This window comes from Ictalurus punctatus, chromosome 19, assembly GCF_001660625.3.
Source record: "Ictalurus punctatus breed USDA103 chromosome 19, Coco_2.0, whole genome shotgun sequence".
NCBI classification, from domain to species: domain Eukaryota; kingdom Metazoa; phylum Chordata; class Actinopteri; order Siluriformes; family Ictaluridae; genus Ictalurus; species Ictalurus punctatus.
In genome coordinates, this window is record NC_030434.2 from 26,580,682 (window position 1) to 26,588,181 (window position 7,500).

The 7,500-nt window shown below is 34.5% G+C and overlaps 1 protein-coding gene across 12 annotated transcripts in view; it reads right to left on the minus strand.

Moving 5' to 3' along the window:
- Window positions 1–7,500, minus strand: part of nav3 (neuron navigator 3) — a 225,846-nt gene that overhangs the window by 65,372 nt on the left and 152,974 nt on the right. The gene's annotated exons all lie outside the window — the stretch shown is intronic.

Here is a 7,500-nt window from a genome sequence, read left to right on the forward strand (position 1 = left end):
CAGTCAGTCGGATACAGTGGCGTCAGTGTGTCACACCTACACCAGTGACACACTCAGGTCAGAGCTTGTGGTCCACGCGAGGGTCGTAATAATACAAAGGCCAACTGAGAGTATGCTAATCACACACACACACACACACACACACACACACACACACTGCACTTTATTATAAAGAATGACTTACATTGTGTGTGCAGCCAACGGGAAATGTCACAAACTGCTGAACACACACACACACACACACACACACACACACACACACACACACACACACACACTGATTATGGCAAGTGACAGGCATCCCCGAGTCAATATGGGTGGAGCTTAAACTATATTTCATCAGTCAACCTATTAGTAAATGGTCTTCAGGTATATAGCGCTGTATTTAACCTTACTGGTTCTACAAAGTTCTTTACACTGTTTATCATTCCCTTAATCCTGATGTTCTACATGCAAGATGTTTCTCAGAACATTATTCGCTCAAATAACTAGTTAGAATGACAGTGTTTAGTATGGATTTATTTAGAACGACAGTGTTTAGTATGGATTTATTTAGAACAGCAGTGTTTAGTATGGATTTATTTAGAGCGACAGTGTTTAGTATGGATTTATTTAGAACGGCAGTGTTTAGTATGGATTTATGTAGAACGACAGTGTTTAGTATGGATTTATGTAGAGCGACAGTGTTTAGTATGGATTTATTTAGAGCGACAGTGTTTAGTATGGATTTATTTAGAACGGCAGTGTTTAGTATGGATTTATTTAGAACGGCAGTGTTTAGTATGGATTTATGTAGAACGACAGTGTTTAGTATGGATTTATGTAGAGCGACAGTGTTTAGTATGGATTTATGTAGAACGACAGTGTTTAGTATGGATTTATTTAGAACGACAGTGTTTAGTATGGATTTATTTAGAGCGACAGTGTTTAGTATGGATTTATTTAGAACGGCAGTGTTTAGTGTGGATTTATTTAGAGCGACAGTGTTTAGTATGGATTTATTTAGAGCGACAGTGTTTAGTATGGATTTATTTAGAGCGACAGTGTTTAGTATGGATTTATTTAGAGCGACAGTGTTTAGTGTGGATTTATTTAGAGCGACAGTGTTTAGTATGGATTTATTTAGAGCGACAGTGTTTAGTGTGGATTTATTTAGAACGACAGTGTTTAGTGTGGATTTATTTAGAGCGACAGTGTTTAGTATGGATTTATTTAGAACGACAGTGTTTAGTATGGATTTATTTAGAACGACAGTGTTTAGTATGGATTTATTTAGAGCGACAGTGTTTAGTATGGATTTATTTAGAGCGACAGTGTTTAGTATGGATTTATGTAGAGCGACAGTGTTTAGTATGGATTTATTTAGAACGACAGTGTTTAGTATGGATTTATTTAGAGCGACAGTGTTTAGTATGGATTTATTTAGAACGACAGTGTTCAGTATGGATTTATGTAGAACGACAGTGTTTAGTATGGATTTATTTAGAGCGACAGTGTTCAGTATGGATTTATGTAGAACGACAGTGTTTAGTATGGATTTATTTAGAGCGGCAGTGTTTAGTATGGATTTATTTAGAGCGACAGTGTTTAGTATGGATTTATTTAGAGCGACAGTGTTTAGTATGGATTTATTTAGAGCGGCAGTGTTTAGTATGGATTTATTTAGAGTGACAGTGTTTAGTATGGATTTATTTAGAACGACAGTGTTTAGTATGGTTTTATTTAGAGCGGCAGTGTTTAGTATGGATTTATTTAGAGCGGCAGTGTTTAGTATGGATTTATTTAGAACGACAGTGTTTAGTATGGATTTATTTAGAGTGACAGTGTTTAGTATGGATTTATTTAGAGCGACAGTGTTTAGTATGGATTTATTTAGAACGGCAGTGTTTAGTATGGATTTATTTAGAGCGACAGTGTTTAGTATGGATTTATTTAGAGCGACAGTGTTTAGTATGGATTTATGTAGAGCGACAGTGTTTAGTATGGATTTATGTAGAGCGACAGTGTTTAGTATGGATTTATTTAGAGCGGCAGTGTTTAGTATGGATTTATTTAGAGCGGCAGTGTTTAGTATGGATTTATTTAGAGCGGCAGTGTTTAGTATGGATTTATTTAGAACGACAGTGTTCAGTATGGATTTATTTAGAGCGACAGTGTTTAGTATGGATTTATTTAGAGCGGCAGTGTTTAGTATGGATTTATTTAGAACGACAGTGTTTAGTATGGATTTATTTAGAGCGGCAGTGTTTAGTATGGATTTATTTAGAGCGACAGTGTTTAGTATGGATTTATTTAGAGCGACAGTGTTTAGTATGGATTTATTTAGAGCGACAGTGTTTAGTATGGATTTATTTAGAGCGACAGTGTTTAGTATGGATTTATTTAGAGCGACAGTGTTTAGTATGGATTTATTTAGAACGGCAGTGTTTAGTATGGATTTATTTAGAGCGACAGTGTTTAGTATGGATTTATTTAGAGCGACAGTGTTTGGTATGGATTTATTTAGAGCGACAGTGTTTAGTATGGATTTATTTAGAGCGACAGTGTTTAGTATGGATTTATGTAGAGCGACAGTGTTTAGTATGGATTTATGTAGAGCGACAGTGTTTAGTATGGATTTATTTAGAGCGACAGTGTTTAGTATGGATTTATGTAGAACGGCAGTGTTTAGTATGGATTTATTTAGAACGACAGTGTTTAGTATGGATTTATTTAGAGCGACAGTGTTTAGTATGGATTTATTTAGAGCGACAGTGTTTAGTATGGATTTATTTAGAGCGACAGTGTTTGGTATGGATTTATTTAGAGCGACAGTGTTTGGTATGGATTTATTTAGAGCGACAGTGTTTAGTATGGATTTATTTAGAGCGACAGTGTTTAGTATGGATTTATTTAGAACGACAGTGTTTAGTATGGATTTATTTAGAACGACAGTGTTTAGTATGGATTTATTTAGAGCGACAGTGTTTAGTATGGATTTATGTAGAGCGACAGTGTTTAGTATGGATTTATTTAGAGCGACAGTGTTTAGTATGGATTTATTTAGAACGACAGTGTTTAGTATGGATTTATTTAGAGCGACAGTGTTTAGTATGGATTTATGTAGAGCGACAGTGTTTAGTATGGATTTATTTAGAGCGACAGTGTTTAGTATGGATTTATTTAGAGCGACAGTGTTTAGTATGGATTTATTTAGAGCGACAGTGTTTAGTATGGATTTATTTAGAACGGCAGTGTTTAGTATGGATTTATGTAGAGCGACAGTGTTTAGTATGGATTTATTTAGAGCGACAGTGTTTAGTATGGATTTATTTAGAGCGACAGTGTTTAGTATGGGTTTATTTAGAGCGGCAGTGTTTAGTATGGATTTATGTAGAACGACAGTGTTTAGTATGGATTTATGTAGAGCGACAGTGTTTAGTATGGGTTTATTTAGAGCGGCAGTGTTTAGTATGGGTTTATTTAGAGCGACAGTGTTTAGTATGGATTTATTTAGAGCGACAGTGTTTAGTATGGATTTATTTAGAGCGACAGTGTTTAGTATGGATTTATTTAGAGCGGCAGTGTTTAGTATGGATTTATTTAGAACGGCAGTGTTTAGTATGGATTTATGTAGAGCGACAGTGTTTAGTATGGGTTTATTTAGAGCGGCAGTGTTTAGTATGGATTTATTTAGAACGACAGTGTTTAGTATGGATTTATGTAGAACGACAGTGTTTAGTATGGATTTATGTAGAGCGACAGTGTTTAGTATGGGTTTATTTAGAGCGACAGTGTTTAGTATGGATTTATTTAGAACGACAGTGTTTAGTATGGATTTATTTAGAACGACAGTGTTTAGTATGGATTTATTTAGAGCGACAGTGTTTAGTATGGATTTATGTAGAGCGACAGTGTTTAGTATGGATTTATTTAGAACGACAGTGTTTAGTATGGATTTATTTAGAGCGACAGTGTTTAGTATGGATTTATTTAGAGCGACAGTGTTTAGTATGGATTTATTTAGAACGACAGTGTTTAGTATGGATTTATTTAGAACGACAGTGTTTAGTATGGATTTATTTAGAGCGACAGTGTTTAGTATGGATTTATTTAGAGCGACAGTGTTTAGTATGGATTTATTTAGAGCGACAGTGTTTGGTATGGATTTATTTAGAACGACAGTGTTTAGTATGGATTTATTTAGAACGACAGTGTTTAGTATGGATTTATGTAGAGCGACAGTGTTTAGTATGGATTTATTTAGAGCGACAGTGTTTAGTATGGATTTATTTAGAGCGACAGTGTTTAGTATGGATTTATTTAGAGCGACAGTGTTTAGTATGGATTTATTTAGAACGACAGTGTTTAGTATGGATTTATTTAGAGCGACAGTGTTTAGTATGGATTTATGTAGAGCGACAGTGTTTAGTATGGATTTATGTAGAGCGACAGTGTTTAGTATGGATTTATTTAGAGCGACAGTGTTTAGTATGGATTTATTTAGAGCGACAGTGTTTGGTATGGATTTATTTAGAGCGACAGTGTTTGGTATGGATTTATTTAGAGCGACAGTGTTTAGTATGGATTTATTTAGAGCGACAGTGTTTAGTATGGATTTATGTAGAGCGACAGTGTTTAGTATGGATTTATTTAGAGCGACAGTGTTTAGTATGGATTTATTTAGAGCGACAGTGTTTAGTATGGATTTATGTAGAGCGACAGTGTTTAGTATGGATTTATTTAGAGCGACAGTGTTTAGTATGGATTTATGTAGAACGGCAGTGTTTAGTATGGATTTATTTAGAACGACAGTGTTTAGTATGGATTTATTTAGAGCGACAGTGTTTAGTATGGATTTATTTAGAGCGACAGTGTTTAGTATGGATTTATTTAGAGCGACAGTGTTTGGTATGGATTTATTTAGAGCGACAGTGTTTGGTATGGATTTATGTAGAGCGACAGTGTTTAGTATGGATTTATTTAGAGCGACAGTGTTTAGTATGGATTTATTTAGAACGACAGTGTTTAGTATGGATTTATTTAGAACGACAGTGTTTAGTATGGATTTATTTAGAGCGACAGTGTTTAGTATGGATTTATGTAGAGCGACAGTGTTTAGTATGGATTTATTTAGAGCGACAGTGTTTAGTATGGATTTATTTAGAGCGACAGTGTTTAGTATGGATTTATTTAGAGCGACAGTGTTTAGTATGGATTTATTTAGAGCGACAGTGTTTGGTATGGATTTATTTAGAACGACAGTGTTTAGTATGGATTTATTTAGAACGACAGTGTTTAGTATGGATTTATGTAGAGCGACAGTGTTTAGTATGGATTTATTTAGAGCGACAGTGTTTAGTATGGATTTATTTAGAGCGACAGTGTTTAGTATGGATTTATTTAGAGCGACAGTGTTTAGTATGGATTTATTTAGAACGACAGTGTTTAGTATGGATTTATTTAGAGCGACAGTGTTTAGTATGGATTTATGTAGAGCGACAGTGTTTAGTATGGATTTATGTAGAGCGACAGTGTTTAGTATGGATTTATTTAGAGCGACAGTGTTTAGTATGGATTTATTTAGAGCGACAGTGTTTGGTATGGATTTATTTAGAGCGACAGTGTTTGGTATGGATTTATTTAGAGCGACAGTGTTTAGTATGGATTTATTTAGAGCGACAGTGTTTAGTATGGATTTATGTAGAGCGACAGTGTTTAGTATGGATTTATTTAGAGCGACAGTGTTTAGTATGGATTTATTTAGAGCGACAGTGTTTAGTATGGATTTATGTAGAGCGACAGTGTTTAGTATGGATTTATTTAGAGCGACAGTGTTTAGTATGGATTTATGTAGAACGGCAGTGTTTAGTATGGATTTATTTAGAACGACAGTGTTTAGTATGGATTTATTTAGAGCGACAGTGTTTAGTATGGATTTATTTAGAGCGACAGTGTTTAGTATGGATTTATTTAGAGCGACAGTGTTTGGTATGGATTTATTTAGAGCGACAGTGTTTGGTATGGATTTATGTAGAGCGACAGTGTTTAGTATGGATTTATTTAGAGCGACAGTGTTTAGTATGGATTTATTTAGAACGACAGTGTTTAGTATGGATTTATTTAGAACGACAGTGTTTAGTATGGATTTATTTAGAGCGACAGTGTTTAGTATGGATTTATGTAGAGCGACAGTGTTTAGTATGGATTTATTTAGAGCGACAGTGTTTAGTATGGATTTATTTAGAGCGACAGTGTTTAGTATGGATTTATTTAGAACGGCAGTGTTTAGTATGGATTTATTTAGAACGGCAGTGTTTAGTATGGATTTATTTAGAACGGCAGTGTTTAGTATGGATTTATTTAGAACGGCAGTGTTTAGTATGGATTTATTTAGAACGGCAGTGTTTAGTATGGATTTATTTAGAACGACAGTGTTTAGTATGGATTTATTTAGAACGGCAGTGTTTAGTATGGATTTATTTAGAACGACAGTGTTTAGTATGGATTTATTTAGAGTGACAGTGTTTAGTATGGATTTATTTAGAGCGACAGTGTTTGGTATGGATTTATGTAGAGCGACAGTGTTTGGTATGGATTTATGTAGAGCGACAGTGTTTAGTATGGATTTATTTAGAGCGACAGTGTTTAGTATGGATTTATTTAGAGCGACAGTGTTTAGTATGGATTTATTTAGAGCGGCAGTGTTTAGTATGGGTTTATTTAGAGCGACAGTGTTTAGTATGGATTTATTTAGAGTGACAGTGTTTAGTATGGATTTATTTAGAGTGACAGTGTTTAGTATGGATTTATTTAGAGCGGCAGTGTTTAGTATGGATTTATTTAGAGCGACAGTGTTTGGTATGGATTTATTTAGAGCGACAGTGTTTGGTATGGATTTATGTAGAGCGACAGTGTTTAGTATGGATTTATTTAGAGCGACAGTGTTTAGTATGGATTTATTTAGAACGACAGTGTTTAGTATGGATTTATTTAGAACGACAGTGTTTAGTATGGATTTATTTAGAGCGACAGTGTTTAGTATGGATTTATGTAGAGCGACAGTGTTTAGTATGGATTTATTTAGAGCGACAGTGTTTAGTATGGATTTATTTAGAGCGACAGTGTTTAGTATGGATTTATTTAGAACGGCAGTGTTTAGTATGGATTTATTTAGAACGGCAGTGTTTAGTATGGATTTATTTAGAACGGCAGTGTTTAGTATGGATTTATTTAGAACGGCAGTGTTTAGTATGGATTTATTTAGAACGGCAGTGTTTAGTATGGATTTATTTAGAACGACAGTGTTTAGTATGGATTTATTTAGAACGGCAGTGTTTAGTATGGATTTATTTAGAACGACAGTGTTTAGTATGGATTTATTTAGAGTGACAGTGTTTAGTATGGATTTATTTAGAGCGACAGTGTTTGGTATGGATTTATGTAGAGCGACAGTGTTTGGTATGGATTTATGTAGAGCGACAGTGTTTAGTATGGATTTATTTAGAGCGACAGTGTTTA